This window comes from Pan paniscus, chromosome 9, assembly GCF_029289425.2.
Source record: "Pan paniscus chromosome 9, NHGRI_mPanPan1-v2.0_pri, whole genome shotgun sequence".
Classification (NCBI taxonomy): domain Eukaryota; kingdom Metazoa; phylum Chordata; class Mammalia; order Primates; family Hominidae; genus Pan; species Pan paniscus.
The window spans coordinates 16,044,366-16,062,534 of record NC_073258.2 but is presented as its reverse complement, the minus strand read 5'-3'; the positions used below and the strand labels follow the sequence as shown (position 1 = coordinate 16,062,534).

The window sequence follows — 18,169 nt, the reverse complement described above, 5'->3', positions numbered from 1 at the left end:
GACTCAGTCTCAAAAAAAAAGAAAACATGACCTTCCTTTAATCCATAAAGCTACTTATGAATAAACTATTAAGCTAGTTACCAAGAGTTGCAAAAATGAAGACTTTACTAGAATGCAGCAAAAACTTCAATTTGTATTCCACTAGTATATCCAGTTGCTGCAACTGGCAATGCTGCAAGCTCCTACCACATATGCATACTCAAAACGTAGAAGTCCGTAACTTTCAAGAGGGGCACTTGCCATCAGTGAAACTGTGTTGTCTTTAGTTGGTCTTCGTTTTCAATCGTCATTATTCTTGCCTTTTAATTAAATTACCATTAGGTTTGGCTCATCGTTATCAATTTAGTTTTTGGTTATTTTATTATAACTGTAGAGAATATACTGATACAATTCCATCACTAGGATTTGAGGCCTGCAGTTTTCTAATTAGTCTAGACTTTATGACAAGCATATTTTTTGTGATTCAATTAGGAACCATCCATATAGCTCTTCCCAAAAAATGCTCATACCTTGACAATTGTTATTATTCCATTAGAAAGTGGAAATTATTGAGCTAAAGAATGACTCAGCCAAATGGCTAGGACTAAAAAAGCTTGACAGGCACTGTTCTAAGGGTCCTCACTCTGGCTATGATGCCGCTAATGTACGGGCAAGTCTTAGCCCCAGCCAGCCTTTCCACATGAACCAAATGTGGCAAAAGAACTCAGAATCGGGATCAGTCATGTAAGCAGTAACTTCTTTGAACCTGGATGTCAATGATCCTTCCAGTGTCTAGTTTTGAGTGGGGAAAAAACAGCTTTTAGGAATGTATTTAAATGACTAAATCCCATAACAAACTCTCTTCTCAAAAATCTTTTCCTAGTTTATTTTTAAAACTTTGCCAAGTTCATAGACACAGCTTGCAACTAAATGCTGTTAGGCAAAGATCATCCTAGAAAGGTATAAAAAAGCATGAGGAAAGTTTTAAGAACTGTGGATTCTTAATATCTGTTTCCAACTGTGGAATGGAATTAAGCTCCTAAAACACGCCTACCCTAATAAATCTTGTAACTATGGGTTATTATGTTAAAGATGGAAGCAGTATATGATGGCAAAGTAAAAACATTATGGTATAACAGTTCAGGGAATTCTTAGCCAATTTACCAATAATCTAGTTACCATGCTAAAGTTAATATACTTCCTTCTCCAAATACTGAGATCCAGAATGAAAAGACAAACAAAATAAATAAGCACAATAGACTTACCAAAAATCAGGTAATGAGAAACAACGCTGTTGGGATTGCCATAACCAACAGACCTTAGGCAAGTCAACCTCTCTGATCACTCTTTAAATTTACTGAAGGAGAGGCCAGATCACTGATTGTTAAAATCTCTTCTGGCTTTCACAGTCTGTATTTTTACTACTATGTATTGGAATAAGTTGTTTCCTACTAGTAGATTAGGTACTTGAAAAATTATTAACTCCAACAGGTCACAAGGGTATCACTTTAAAGCAATTCACCTAATATTCACTGAACTTCGAACAGTCTGTGCACAGCTCTGTGGGGTCAAATGTCCCATTACCAGCTAATTCACCTGTTTCTATCTCCTGAGAATTCTGCTTATGCTCATAATCATTATCATAATTACATTTTAATTACAATCCACAAGTTTTTAAAACCACCTATTTCTAAGAAACTCATTTAGGGCCATTCCTCAAACTAAGTGAACTATAAGCACTTGTATCTCAGGGCTCCACTGAGAATCAATCCTCTGTCAGCCAAAAACAGTTTCTAAGCTCCTGCATTACTTCCGGTTGTTTCAACACAGATGTGAACCTCAAAATACTTTAGCAGATCCTTTCCTCCACAGATCTTAACTGCCTAAGGACACAGTAAGTCAAAGTTTTTACTTCTGGGGGAAAAAAAGGTATTTATGCATTTATTCATTCATATGTCATATATTCTACTTCCTGTTAATCCAGGATGGACAGGAGCCATAAATAAAGTACCACACGCTTATTCCAAAATCTTTAGTGAAATAATTCCTATTTATTAAACTGGCTACAGCTTGTTTTTCCCCAAGAATTCAATTAAGAATGTCTAATTTTTTAATTAGGCATTTGCAATAATAAGCTTTATCATTTTATCACTCTTAATAATTAAAAACACTTGTTTGTAAAAGGCAAGCAGAACACACAGAAAGATAATTGAGTTGAATTTTAGCAGTATGCTTTCTGCCTACACATTAAAGAATAAATTATTAAGACAGAATCCACAGACCCCCCAAGGATATTTGAATGTACATTTTTCTGATGAGATAGCACAACACTTTGAGGAGATGCTCAGAGAAGTTCATGACCTTTGACAAGCAATTTCTGCATTAGGGAATATACTTTAAGATTTTATTCTCAGAATACTTCAAAATAAGCTATAATGGTAACAATTCCCTAAATTCAAGGATTTCTCATGAATTATGCCAACATTTCTGGAAAAAATTTCATGTAAGACAAGAATGATCTAAACTAGATATTTCAAAATAATCTTAAAATTGTCAAATAGTTAACATTTAAGTTAAACACACACACACAACTGCACACCAAAGCTGATGGCACAAACCCACAAACATTCTAACAAGAATGGATCCATTAATACATGTGGTATTAAGATATTTAGAAGGCTTTTTAACAGAACGTGCCAAAAAATTAACCACGAACAGTGATATATTCACAAAGTAGTGTGTCCTAATTTCTGCTACAGCAACCGGCTTTGTTCAAGTTCTGATATAACATCTACACTATGCCAATTACATGTTGTAGTAGTCTAAAAGATAAAGATAGAGAGATACAGATTTAGATATAACTTATTCTATGAAGCCAAAATTAGATTTCCTAACCGCACGCTTTATCCATGTGATTACCCTCACCTTATCCCTGAATGTTCTTTCTCTCTATCGCCACTTGTTTAAGTTCTACTTTCATTCTAAAATAATGTCAGTTCCCACTTAAGAGTCTCTACCACCAATTTTGGCACATGATCCAGTGTTGCTACATTCTGTTTCACATATGTACAGTCTCTTCAATTATATTATCCCTGCCCTACAATAGCTTACTATATCTAATTTCTCGTGCCCAGAACAGTATAATGCTCAAGTCTCAAAACATATTTATATGAACAAATTTGCACCTCACTTGGATTAACATGTCTATTATTATACTTATCACACTGCATGGTAACAACTGGTAAAAAAAAAAAAAAAAAAAAAGTCTAGGGATTTGCTTCAAAATAAAGAAGGAAGTGGATGGAGGTATGGATGAAGCAAGACTGACCACAAGTTAGTAACTCTTAAAGTTGGTGATGTGTGTATTATTGCTGTCAATTTTCCATAATACAAAGTTTAGAAGTTTGCCTCTCCTACTAGTAAGAGGGCTTCTTAAAGACAAGTTCAAGAGTGTTCTTCTTTGTACATCTATCCAATACAGAGCAGACGAATTGAACTTTACTAAACACGTTTCATTCTTTAGGTAGAACTACTTTTCAATGAAACTTCAACATCTTTTTGACGGTACTTTATTTAAAAAATTTTTCATTAGCTCAAATAAAACATATATTCACTCATTCATTATTTTCTGGGTCCCTGCTTCCTAAGATATGCTGTCCTGGTAAATGTAGGATACCAAAAATAATTTATCCTCTCTACTAAATTAAGAAGGGAAAGAAGGAAGATGAAAAGAAAATATTGTAAAATGCAGTAATACAGTTTTTAAGAAAGGCATCTAGGGCATCTATGTTTTTAATTAGAAAGAAGGCATACAACCTATTCAAGGAAGACGGGCTTAAAATTTCTCCTCCCCCTCCATTTTACAGATGAGGAAACTAAAGCCCATAGAGGGGAAGTGACTTGCCTAGCAAGTTACACATCAAGTAGCTAACAAAACCAAAATTAAAGCTCAGATCTGCTGATTCACAGTTCAATTTGAATTTTCTTTCTTTCTTTTTTTTTTTTTTTTGAGACGGAGTCTTGCTGTGTTGTCCAGGCTGGAGTGCAGTGGCGCTATCTTGGCTCACTGCAACCTCTGCCTCCCGGGTTCAAGCAATTCTTCTGCCTCAGCCTCCCGAGTAGCTGGGACTACAGGTGGGTGCCACCACGCCCGGCTAATTTTTGTAGTTTTACTAGATGGGGTTTTCACCATATTGGCCAGGCTGGTATCAAACTCCTGACCTCATGATCCGCCCACCTCGGCCTCCCAAAGTGCTGGGATTACAGGCGTGAGCCACCGCACCCGGCCCAATTTGAATTTTCTACATCATAATGCTTTTCTGTACACTGTAATGTTAACTAATGAAAGAGAATGAGTTATTTTATTGGTAGTATATATTTCAATTATTTATTAAATCATATTTTAAAAAATAATAGGATAAGATGGGGAAGGCTGGGAAGAAAAAGTGCACAACAAATTGGTAAGATACTTATGTGTGAAAACTACAGGCATATGCCATGCTTCATCAATTTTGAGATACATTTAAGACATAGTGACCATCTCACAAACATTTTGAAGTAAATATAGACAATATACATCTTCAAAAAATTCTAAAATATGAAAACATACATCTCTAAAGCAAGAAAATATAAGGTATCCTATTAGACACTAAAAAATCACTGTCATTTATTTAGAGGCAGTGTCACAGAGCACAAACACTCAGAGCAAGAGTCTCATCTTCTAAGGTAACAAATACCTAAGGCTTGTGGCATTTTTTTTTCAGTTGAAGGTATAAATCAGTCCTCCTTGCTATTAGTTTCACAAGCATGAGTTTTGGAGTTAGACAAAGAAAGGTTTGAATCCCAGCTCTGTCACTTAGCTCTTCAACCTTGGAAAGTTACTAACTTCTCTGAGTCTCACTCTCCTCATCTGTAATATGGTATTCACATTTTAGAGAATTATATGAGAATCAAATGTGGTAATTTATTGAAGGATTATGCTACAGTGCCTAGATGAAATAGGAATCACATTAATATCGTTTCCTCTCAGAATCCCTATGGGCTAAGTGAAATTAAACTAAAAGCTAGATGAATTTACGCAACTCTTTCCTCTCTGTTTAGGAGACTGTAATAAGTCTGTACTGATCCTAGGGCAAATCCTATTGGTTTGGGAATCATTCTTTGAATAAGAAAAGCTTATTTTCTTGACTTCTGTCTCCACTCTTCAAATTGGGAACCGAAAACAATGGTAAATTTATAAGTGTTTAAGTTGATCAGCTATACCTAAATCCAGCACTTCCATTTTGTCTTACTGAAAAACTCTAAGCCTGTTGCAAACCCATTAATGAGAGGAACTATAGAACCAATGTGTAGGAAGAAGGATATAAAGCCAAAAGAAGCAGTTAAAATGACACAATTCTATCAGTGGTTTGTTGGGTTTTTTTAAACCTTAAATTCATGTATTAAGCTCTAAGAAAACAAGTGTTCAGGAAAACAAAGGCTGTATCTCCACCATTCAGGGAGGGTTAGTAACTTGATCCTTCAGGTTAAGCAAATACCACCTTTCAGTACATACAGTTTCAGTTTCCATCAGTGACAATCCAGTCATTTCCAAGATAGGAACACACCTACCAAGGTGGCTCTTACCAGTAGGGACTGAAATAAGACTATCTTCTCTCCTACCCCAAGTTCAGACTAGCCTACCCACATTTTTCTGAGTATTAGCTCATTTCAGTTGAATGCTTGTCCCCACTAATTATAAAAATAATGCTCACTTTTTTTTTTTTTTTTTTTTGAGACAGGGTCTCACTTTGTCACTTAGGCTGGAGTACAGCGGCATGATCAAGGTTCACTGCAGCCTCAACCTCCCAGGCTCCCACCTCAGCCCCCCAAGTAGCTGGGATTACAGGTGTGCACACCACCTTGCCCAACTAATTTTTTTTTTTTTTTGGATAGAAAAGGGGTTTTGCCATGTTGCCCAGGCTGCTCTTGAACTCTTGAGCTCAGGCGGTCTGACTGCTCATTTTTTTAAATTTGAAAAAACTAAAAAGTGCAAGCATTTTAAAGCATCCATGATCTTCCAGCCAAAGATTAAAACATTACAAGGGGTCATACCATCATCTTTCCTATGAATCTGACCATAACTGTGAAAATATTTAAATTTGTATAGAGTACCTGCCACTAAACACAATTAACTACCAGCCCAAACATTAATATCTTCATTCCAGCTTTCTTGTGACTAAATTCACATTACTTTTTTACTTACTTAACTCAATGGTTTCTTCTTAATCGTTCTGAGTCTCTCAGCTATATACTTTGTTGCTAACCACCACCTCTTTAAAACTCTATCCCAGGTTTCTCTAAACAGTGTATTCCTCAGTATCTACAGAAATCTCTCCAACTAATCTTTTTCTTTCTTCACTGGCTCTTCTTACATAAACTGACAATCTCTAGAAAATAGATGAGGTCTGACTTGAATTTTCTTGTCAATGTTGAACGCCCAGCACTTAGTACAGTGCCTGGCATCAAGCAGATGCTCAATTAACATTTACTGACTGATTCTGCCAATCCTGACCTGTCCCCTCCTAGCTGTGTGACCTTGGGCAAGTTATATCTCTCTGAGTCTTATCTCCCTCATCTATAAAATACAGATAATCAGAAGATGAGATAATATTTGGAAGGTTCAAAACAGTGTCTGCCACAAAGTAGCACCCAATAAATTTTGCTATTATTATCAATATACTCTAGCACAGGACTCAAAAATGTTTCCGACTTATGATATATGGTTGACTGTTAAACCTACCTCTCAATAACCTTACTTTCACTTCATTCTCCTATAACTATCAAATATTATTTTTATGCTCTTTCCTTTACTACCTATCTCCAATCCATTATCAACTGTTAATTTTCTCTCCTAACCAACATAAAAAATTATTTATCAGCTAAGCTGCAACATAGCCTTGATTTCCAAACCCCTAAATCTTCATTCGAATCTTCAATTATCCTTAAAAACCATTTTTAATTTGTCACTCTTGTCCACAGTTGCTTATACCAAGTACAAACTACTGGAATGTCATCCTCATGTCTTGTAATAACCCACATCCCAACTTCTAGTTCACATGATGGCTCAAAACTCACCTCTTTCAGGAAACCTTCCCTGATTCACTCCACGCCACTCAGATTACTTCTCTACTGCAAGTCACCTCAGCACTTAGGTATTGTTATACTAAGGGCAAATGAGATCACAGTAAACAGCATCACTAAGAAATCGCTTTCACAAAATTGTTTCTAGATCATAAATAATGGTCCATTAGTTAAAATGCTTTGCTGATCTGGTTAACAAGCAAACATGTTACACAGCAAATGCTCTCTTTGGCTTCTGTCCTTGACTCTATAACTCTTCACAAACCTTTTGTCCTATCCTCAAACAGAAACTCTATCTCCCATTCAAATACACTGGAAATATGGTAGTGGGCCACCTTCTTTTCTACTACCTCTTCTCTGACCTCAGTCTCTGCCTCCAGCCTCTATCCACACCCCATAAATAAAAATTCCAAAAGCTTCAAATAGAATAGCAGTGATGCATACATACCATGTCTTTCCTGAGTGAAAAAAAAAAAAACCCTCAATCTACTCAGCTACAAAATTCTTCACAAGGGTAATAAATTTCCCAACAAGCCTAATACATAATCAAACTCCAGAAAATTTATGTGGAATTTTTATGGATAAATTTATGGAATAATTTTGGCCGGCGCGGCGACTAACGCCTGTAATCCCAGCACTATGGGAGGCCTAGGCGGATGGATCTCTTGAAGTCAGGGGTTCGAGACCAGCCTGGCCAATATGGTGAAACCCCGCCTCTACTAAAAATACAAAAATTAGTCGGTGCGGTGGGGCATGTCTCTGTAGTCCCAACTACTCCAGAGGCTGAGGCAAGAGCTGATCACTTGAACCCGGGAGGTGGAGGGTGCAGCGAGCCAAGATCGCGTCACTGCACTCCAGCCTGGGCAACAAAGCGAGACACACACACACACAAATTTATAAAATAAAAACAAAACAAAACAAAAATTATAAAATAATTTTATGGAAAATGTATGGAATAACAGGGCCTGGGTGGGGTGGCTCACCCCTGTAATCCCAAGCCTTTGAGAGGCCACGGTGGAAAGATCTCTTGGGCCGAGGAGTTTGAGGCTGGAACGAGTTATGATCTCGCCACTGCACTCCAGCCTGGGCGACAGCAAACCCTGTCTCTGTTTACTTTTTAAATTAATTTGAAAAAAATACATCAGGATTGTACTTATACGTTAATTCTCACTTGTATTACTGTAAGAGATCTTGCATCATTTTTATGCTATATTACACATGCCCAACATGACAGCTGAGAAACTCCCCTGGAGGGCAGATTTTCTGAGAGTATCTTCTGATGTTGTCTTTAAACCAACACTTTTTTTTTAACATAAAGAATTAAGGGATTCCTGACTGCCATCTAGTCAAAAGCAAACAATATGTATGCCATTACTTCGGAGGGAGTGAGTTCTTGTGCTGCTGAGGCAAAACGAGACGAACTGTCACAGGGATGGCAGGAGGGGTGGAGTGTAGGAGGAGGATCAGCCCCAGTAGTGAGAATTAAAAACTCTTTTGAGTATTTGGCCCTCCACTAGCAGTAAATTAACCTTCAAACCTGACCAAGACACTAACTGAGACCCTCCACTCTCCGACACTGCAGAATCAGACAACTGTTCTTGCTCAACTACTCATAAAAGATTCACAGCCTTCACCTACCACACATAAATCTACCGCGTTTGCTGCTTGTATACTTTGTCCTAACAGACCAACTAATGCCTTCTAGTCCAACAGCCTCCCGTCCACACCTCACATAAAACCTTCTCTCAGCCACCTTCCGGTTTCAGTAGGTGCCTCTTACTCCAGATCCACGTGTCCCCAGTTCTCCAGAGACCTTCACCTTCAAAACCCAAGCCCGTCCCCCCTTCACTTCCAGCTGATCTCCCCCCAGGCCCTATCAATCCTTACTTCTAATAGGCCAACCACACTCCCCGGCCCCGCGCCTTCTCCCTGAGCACCCTTTTCTGAGCATCACCTATTTCCCACCACTTTCTTCCTCCCCAGACCCGGAATCCTGCAATCACTAGGCCTCCCTTTGCCGCTACCCTCCCGCGAGCACGCGGAGCCCGCTGCTCGGTTAACCACCCCGCCCCACCTTCGCCACCTCTAGCGGCCTCCCACCCCAGGCGGCTCCTCGGGCTCCGCGGCTGCAAACCAGGCCCCACCGTACGTCCCCCACGCGGTCCCGGCCCTGTGAAGGGCGGCGGCGGGGCAAAGAGGGGCAGAGACCACCCGGGGTGAGGCGGGCGCCTCACTTCTGGGCGTACCCGGGCGGGGGCGGGGGCGGGACGGCTGGTCGGCGCCCCCGCCTCGGCCAGGCCTGCAGCCCAGGCTCCCGCAACCACTTCCCGAGCCAGGCGAGGAGGAGCCCGCAGCCCGGCCGCTCCCGCTGGCGCACCCCCTTCTCACCTAGACGTAGAGGCTCAGGCCTCGCTCTCCCACTGGCCGTCCAGCAATAGCTGCGCCGCCGCCGCCGCCGCCGCCGCCGCCGTCGCGCTCTCTTCACTCGCTTTTCCACCGCCCCCGACCGGCTGCTGAAGAGCGGACGGGCAGTGGCACGCCCATTGGCTGAGGCCCGCAGTCGCGTCAGCCGGCCCCGACCGCACCTCGCGACGTGACTGGCTGGCGCGGCGCCTCTTTTCGACATCCGCTTTTGATTGGCTCTCGCGCACACCCTTATCCGCAGGACCAGTCATCCTCCTCCCTGCTTTAGCCTCTCACCCCCAACCCAGTTTCCCTCCGGGAGGGAGTGGGGCGGGAGCGGACGCCCGCGGAACGCGAACGGCCAATGGGGGCGCGGAGAGAGGGCCGGGAGGTGGGCCCTGCGGCCGGGAGGCTCCAGGGGAATGCTCAGCCAATGGGCCCGCGCCCCACGTCTCGAGTCCTGGAGCGCCCCCGCCGGCTGCTGGCGTCCTGTCGGGTCGCGCCCAGGGCCACGCCCGGCTGTCCGTCGCGCGGGAGGGGCGCCAACTCCCATGGCTGGGAGCACGCAGCGAGGCCCGCGCGGGAGACAGCGGGGCTGCCATTGTGGCGTGCTTAGCGCTATTATGGTGGGGCCCGGGGGCCCTCCGGCCATTGCTGGGCGTGAGGGATCCGTTCGGAGAACTACCAGCTTGGCGGGTGTGGCCCGGGTCGGTGAGAGCGAAGAGCTCTATGGACCCCTGGAGCCTCCACGGGTCTCGCCCAGCCCCAGGGGACTGTGGGCCCATTCATTCCACCTTCCACTTCCTCCAAAATAATTCCCTACAAAACTTACCGGTAGTGACAGGAGTTAGAATAACGTTTACTTCTGAGGGGTGGGGCACGAGGGAACCTATGGAAAGCTGGAAACATTGCGTCTTGATCCTGGTGGTCGTTCCGGGCTGTGTACACATGGAAGAATTCATCGAGCCGGACACTTAATAGTGTTACCACATTCATACGGCTCATTTTTAAAAAATAATAAAAGGATCATGAGAATTCTGTAATAATATTACCACAACCTTTGGGCTCCGTGGGACTCCATTGTATAAACAGTCCGCATTAGGATTTAGCTGTCATTCAAAACATGCAAGCCATAGGAAGAAAAAAAAGGATTTGTGAGAAGCAAAAATGAGTGAACGCTCTTGGCACGGTGAATAGCATGCACAGGTTGGTATTTAGGGATGGATGGCTCAGAGTGATTTTTCTGTGGGGATTTAGAGCTTGTCTCAGTGCCTGGCCCTGTTAGTAGCTAAAAGCAGTCATAGTGCTGCATCCAGTTGGAAACTACAAAAGCTCACTGAACTGCCTACTTTGTGCTAGATGTTAAGTTCTGGCTCAGGAAACTAATTTGAATGCCATGGCTTCTGCCTCGATGAGCTCACAGTCTTGCAGCAAGTACTGTCATTTCTGGAGGAGGGCACAGAACACAAAGCTAACACACTTGCTTACCCTCAGGGATGTCGCATTCCGCTACTTTAGGCAAGACAGTGTATGCCTGGAACCCATCCAGTCCAATAGCCATAGTCATAAATAGCCAGGATCAGGTGAAACACTTCTTAGAAGTGGGTCAAAATATTCTCCCAAAACAAACGTAAGAACTATGGACCAAATTCTAATCTGTAAAAGAACACAAGCAACAAAACAAAGATTACAGTATTCATATTTATTAATTTAGTCATTAAGTTGTTTAAATCAGGTAAATGCCTTTATTTAAAGTGCTTGTCACTACACTAGGCATATAAACTTGGATATGACAGTATTCCACAGAACATAGGGTTTAATGGAGAGACAGACATAAACAATGCCAGTGTAATACAGGATGAGGGAATACCTAGAAAGAGGATGTAACCCAGCATGGGGGATTCAGGAGCATGTTAGAACATGTGTAGCTAAGTTAACCACTGCTAAGGTTTATCAGTAAACTGATAGGGTAATATCACTATAGGAAATAGACACTATTTCCAGAAAATACTTCATAAACTTTTTGTTGTTTGTGCATATGTCTTAATTTTAAAAATTGATATAAGTACAAAAGCAAAGTAATGCTTAGTTCTGAGGAAAACATGATGTAATTATTAAGTAACCACTTAATAAATGATTCTCAAAAATAGCCGTACACTTGAGAGCACAAAGGGATCTCATTTGATTCAAGTCAATGTGTATGAAATGTGTGCCTCCGGCAGACCCCCACAAATGGACAGAGTGCTTTCTGGAGGAAGACTTTAAAAAACAATGGATCACTCTCCAAGATGGTACAATTTCATGGGTAAGGCATGTTGTATGACTCGAATCTTCCATAATATACTATCATTCTTAAATGAATTCAGAGAATTAATAAATCTACAAAAAGTGAGTAATTAAATAAAAGGCAGTGAAAGATTTTGCACCAGAGTTTAAACTAGAAAAATGTAATGACATCAATCATTCATTCATCTGCCTTTCCCATCTTTATTCAGCAAGATCCCTGAAAATTGGGCTGCCATATATTGGTATCAACTGCATTACAATTTTATTCAAACATGAAACAACTCTACATCTTTTTGATCCATGCTATAGAAACAATATCTTTTAAATGAAGGTAAATTACACCAAGCCAAAAATGTACCATTATAGTTTCTAGCCTAAAGGGAGATACTATATATCATTGAGAAAATATATAGGAATAAAGACCAAAACGAATATGCTACCCTTAACGTGGTTGGCATATTGGCCATAACGTGGCTATTATGACTCTCAGAATTTCATAACATTTTTAGAAACAAAAAACAAGTTCAAGCATTTTTATGCAAATACTGCTCTGAGGAAACAGTTTTCTTCTGGCATGTGTCATTTTCTAACATCTTTTTTGTGGAAATGTCTTATTCAGTATAGTTCTGATGAAGTCTTCACTTTATCCTCACAGCAGCCCTATGCAAGTATTCATCTATTCATCTAAATTCTGTAGAAGACAAACTTGAGGCTCAGTGAGGCAAGTAACTTGTCTAAAGACACATAGCTGTTAGGTGGCAGAAGTAGGATTAAAATCTAGATAGATTTGATGGCAAGCCCCATTATCTTTCTACTTATGCTTCATTTGCCTCTTCCAAAACCAGACCAAGTCATTATGTCTTGTCATTATACATCTTTGTATCCCTCACAATAAGTATTACAGAGTCTTTTTTTTGAGAAGGAGTCTCGTACTGTCGCCCAAGCTGGAGTGCAGTGGTGCAATCTCGGCTCACTGCAAGCTCTGCCTCTCGGGTTCACGCCATTCTCCTGCCTCAGCCTCCTGAGTAGCTGGGACTACAGGTGCGCACCACCACGCCCAGCTAATTTTTTTTTGTACTATTAGTGGAGATGGGGTTTCACCATGTTGGCCAGGGTGGTCTCAATCTCTTGACCCTGTGATCTGCCTGCCTTGGCCTCCCAAAGTGCTGGGATTACAGGTGTGAGCCACCGTGCCCAGCCTTCAGCCTTTTTTTTTTTTTTTGAGACGGAGTCTTGTTCTGTCCCTCAGGCTGGAGTGCAGTGATGCAATCTCGGCTCACTGTAACCTCTGCCTTCCTGGGTTCAAGTGATTCTCCTGCCTCAGCCTCCCGAGTAGCTAGAATTAGAGGCACCTGCCACCATGCCTGGCTAATTTTTGTATTTTTAGTAGAGACAGGGTGTCACCATGTTGGCCAAGCTGGTCTCGAACTTCTGACCTCATGATCCACCCGCCTTGGCCTCCCAAAGTGCTGGGATTACAGGCGTGAGCCAGCACGCCTGGCCCAGCATCTTATATACACACCCATCATGGAATTCACCAAATTAATCCTTCTTTTCACCATGCTTTACTTTACAGGTTGCATGACAATAGAAAGTATAAACTATTTAAAAGTAACTGTAGCACATTAAAAATACTTGTTTTGATAAAACTAATGAGAATACAACTTTCTTTGTAGTTGCTGTGGAAAACCCATCATAACTGTCTAGAATGCACCAGAGATGTTCACTCTCAGCATAGAAAGAGTTACAGGCAACTTTTCCCAAGTGAACTAAATTTTAATGAGAGCAGTATTCTCTGTAGTTCATTTTATGGTATCTGCCTTGCCCTGCACCCAATCATGACTTCCAGAATAGGTCTGCTTTAAAAATATTTTTAAAGCCTGTTAGTAAAAACAAAAACAAAAAAATCCTATTAAGGTTTTAACATTTCCACCAGTACATTGATTGCCTGTCTAGGCAAGTACACACAGGTTCCTGTGGCTTCATTTCCTCAGTATCTGTTCTGGGTGTTTCAGAGGTCTGTGAAATAAGTTTGGTTTTCATCTGGAGGGGAATGCTCTGACCCTCAGATATTCCACAAGTTTAATCTAAGTGGAACAAAAATGGAGCTGCTATGTCCCTCGATCTTCTAAATTATTCTTTGTGTCTTGACTATTGACTTTCTGGTTCTGGACTGTCTCCTCTATACGTTGTTGATTGATAAAAGTGCCCTGGTATTACCCAGCTCCCAGGTCTTGGAAAGAAGAGGCACAGTATTTGTAACATGTTTTAGATACCATCTGTTGTCAATTTCCCAAGCATCATTGTGAAAAGAACGCATCTTGTTGGCCAATTTATTTCCACATCTCATTAGATGGTCATTGTTCTGCCTGTCTTTTGTGGGTAGCATTGCCATGATTTGGAGCTCATTTGGGAGTAATAGTAACTGTATAGAACTCTGGAAATTATTCTTCTTTTTCCTGTCTTCTTTTCTTTTTCTTTCTTTCTTAGGGATTTATTCCCTTTGCACATGAGTCAGAACAGAGCTGCCACAGATGCCCAGAAATGAGAATAACTAATTCGACATCTTTTATCTAAGGTCATAGCATGTCCAAGATGTAAGCCCCAGACTCTGACTTGCCCTGTTCTTTGGGTGGTGCTTCTTGAGAATAGTACCTAAAGTCCCTAAAGTCACTACCAGCACACCCTTGGGCTTCTAAGGTAAGGCCTCCTCCTGGATATATTTGCAAACAAAGGCCCTAAACTGGGAGAACTTCACACAGCCAACCACACCTATGTGTAAAAAAGCTTGTCAGTGTCTACAAAGGTATGACTCTAAGGAAATAAAACATTTGACTCATTTGCTAATCTCCAGTTATCCAAAGTAGAGAACAGTGCACAGATTACAGTTTCTCCATAAACAAAGCCATTCAATCATTCTGTTCTGGTATTTCTTAGAGCAGCCAGTTATTTATAGATATATAATTAAAATTACTTTCATCTGTTTCTTTTTTTTACCTTTTTTTTTTTTTTATGTGGCTACTAGAAAAGTTAAAATTATATGTGGCCGTTAGCCAGTAATGGTAGCATATGCCTATAATCCTAGCTACTCGGGAGGCTGAGGCAGGAGGATCACTTGAGCCCAGGAGTTTGAGGTTACATTGAGCTATGATCACACCACTGCATTCCAACCTGGGGAACAGAGCAAGACTCTTTCTAAAAAACAATAAAAATAAATTATATGTGGCTTGTATTATCTTCCTGTTGGACAGCATTTGTCAAGATGGCAAAAAAGGTCAGGCGTGGTGGCTCACTCCTGTAATCCCAGCACTCTGGGAGACCAAGGCGGGTGGATCACTTGAGGTCAAGAGTTCAAGACCAGCCTGGCCAACATAGTGAAACCTTGTCTCTAGTAAAAATACAAAAATTAGCCGGGTGTGGTGGCAGGCACCTGTAATCCCAGCTACTCTGGAGGCTAAGGCACAAGAATCACCTGAATCCGGGAGACGGAGGTTGCAGTGAGCCAAGATAGTGCTGGTGCACTCCAGCCTGGACAATAGAGCAAGATTCAGTCTCAAAAAAAAAAAAGGCAAAAAAGATAAACACAATAAAATATAACTGCTATAGGAAAAGTCAATAGAAAGTATTGTGGGCACACAGAGGAACAACTGTGTAGGAGATTCTAGGAAGGCATCACAGAGGAGGTAATATATGACTTGAATCCCAATGAGTGAGTAAGGATATTGATAAGTATTTCCCAGGCAGAAGATGAGCATGTAGAATGTTACATAAACATGAAAGAGTGACTAGCAAGTTGAAATGTTAAAAATAGCTTGCTGTTTCTCAAGTTTGGCATAGAGGGCAGGGTGCTTGCTGAAAAGTAGTAAGAAATGAAGTTGGAAAAATAGATTAAAGCAAGATATGAAAAGTCATGAAAGCAACACACCATTGATATTTTTAATAAAAAGGATTGATGTTTCTTGAGCTTTAGAAAGATAACTCCAGTGGTCACATGGAAGTTGAACTAAAGAGGGGAAAAGACTTGGGGTGGGAGAATAGGAAACAAAGATAGGAAGTTTAAATGGCTATAATTTTGGGCAGTGGTAGTGAGAATGCAGAGGACAGGGCCACAAAAGGTATCTCAGAAGTAGAATTGACGAAAACTGGTAACTCATGTAGGAGAAGTAAAGGAAAGAGAGGAATTAAGAGAGATGCCCAGAAGTGTTCCTACTAGGTCACAGGCTAGGCTAGAGTGACAATTTCCTTCTGTTCATTCAACAAATATTACTGAAGGCCCATATGGGTGCCAGGTAGTAGGGTATTGGTGCTTAATGGGCTGCCAGTGACAATGTCATAACGTTGTGTGATTCAGTTTAAAACATTTACTAGAGATCAGGCATGAGGCACAGTGCCTGTAATCCTAGCACTTTGGGAGGCTGAGGTGGGTGGATCACTTGAGGTCAGGAGTTCAAGACCAGCCTGGCCAATATGGTGAAACCCCATCTCTACTAAAAATACAAAAAAAAAAAAAAAAATTAGCCGGGCCTGGTGGCACATGCCTATAATCCCAATTACTTGGGAAGCTGTGGTGGAAGAATAGCTTGAACCCAGGAGGTGGACATCACAGTGAGCTGAGATCGTGCCATTGCACTCCAGCCTGGGCAACAGAGAGAGACTCTGTCTAAAAAAAAAAGAAGAAGAAGAAGATTTCTATTTTATGTACTGTTCCTTGTGTAAGAGCATGTACCTACCTTAAATCCTGTCCTTAGGTCAAAACAACCTTGACCATAAATCAGACCCTAGGTATATTCATGTAACATTTTTGGCTTTTCCTACAATTGCCCTACACATTCCCTCCCTATGGTGTATAAGCCCTGTGTCCAGGAGGTAATGTTATGGGGGGGTCCACCTTCTTGTCTTGCTGCTGCCCAAAACACAGACATAGCTTCCATTTGTAAGTCCCTATTAAATGGTTTTTTGTTTTGTTTTTGAGAAACTTAGTTTTTCAGCCTCTTTCTTCAGCCTCTCAGCTCCCTTGGACTTCTGGGGGTAGATTTGCATAGACCTGCCTACCACAGAAATGTGGCAAGCCAGGCAGGAGCTGAGAGACCAAGAAATGGGCAAAGGAAATAAAGCATCCAGGGGGGAAATCCCAAGCTGGTCAGCCACTTCAATGTGGAGTGGTGTGGCTTACCTGTTAGACATTGGTGGGCCACAAAGCAAATCCAGAAACACCCTGAAAATGCTGATGGGTTTAGAGCAATCGTTAACTATGAGCCATCTGTCACACATCACACTGCTGTAAGGAAGGGTGCTGAGTAGCTGATGCAGTCAGATGGCTGCTTCTGTGGGCTGTCCATTTGACAATGGAAGCCCAGCTACCAGCAGAAGCAAAGTAAGATGGCTTGAGGAAACACTTTTAAAACGTGTTTTTTAAAGAGCTCTATAGTCAAAAGTACATATATACTGTTTTAAGACCTCTGTTCTCTCTGTAAAACTTCTCAGTTGACTGAATTCTGTTTTTCTATCTGTCTGTCCCTCCTTTCTCTTGACGCCCTTGATATCACATGAGGGACCTGAAAAAGGGAATTTCAAATAGCTTGGTGTGTTAGTCCATTCTAACACTGCTATAAAAAAAATACCTGGGACTGGGTAATTTATAAGAAAATAGGTTGAATTGGCTCAATTTATGCAGGCTGTACAGGAAGCATATCAGCTTCTGCCTCTAGCGAGGCATCAGGCAATTTACAATCATGGCAGGAGACAAAGTGGGAGCCAGCACTTTGCATGGCTGGAGCATAAGTGGGGCAGGGAAGTGCCACACACTTTTAAACAACCAGATCTCATGAGAACTCTATCTTGAGAACAGCACTAGGGGGAAGGTGCTAAACCATTCATGAGAAACTACCCCCATGATCCAATCACCTCCCACCGGGCCCCACCTACAGCATTGGGGATTACAATTCAACATGAAATTGGGTGGGGACACAGATCCAAATTATATCATTCTGCTCCTCATCCCTCCCAAATTTCATGTCCTTCTCACATTGCAACATACAATCATGCCTTCCCAACAGTCCCCCCAAATCTTAACTCATTTCAGCATTAACTCAGATGTCCAAAGTGTCATCTGAGACAAGGCAAATTCCTTACGCCTATGATCCTGTAAAATAAAAAACAAGTTATTTACTTCTAAGATACAATGAGGGTATAGGCATTGGGTAAGTACTCCTGTTCCAAAAGGGAGACATCAGCCAAAAGAAAGGGGCTACAGCCACCATGCAAGACTGAAACACAGCAGGGCAGCCATTAAAACTTAAAGCTCCAAAATAATCTTTGACTTCATGTCTCACATCCAGGACACACTGGTGCAAGGGGTGGGCACCCAAGGCCTAGGGCA

General features: G+C 41.5%; 1 protein-coding gene across 2 annotated transcripts in view; it reads right to left on the bottom strand.

Moving 5' to 3' along the window:
• The window catches only part of FAR1 (fatty acyl-CoA reductase 1), a 64,356-nt gene extending 54,013 nt beyond the window's left edge, over positions 1-10,343 (bottom strand). The window contains exon 1 of one of the 2 annotated variants that reach the window (XM_034932199.3): positions 9,490-10,343. The gene's annotated coding sequence lies outside the window, so the exon portion shown is untranslated. The remainder of the gene's footprint in view (positions 1-9,489) is intronic. The other variant, XM_034932197.3, reaches the window with a different exon arrangement.
• Positions 10,344-18,169: the final 7,826 nt, after the last annotated feature.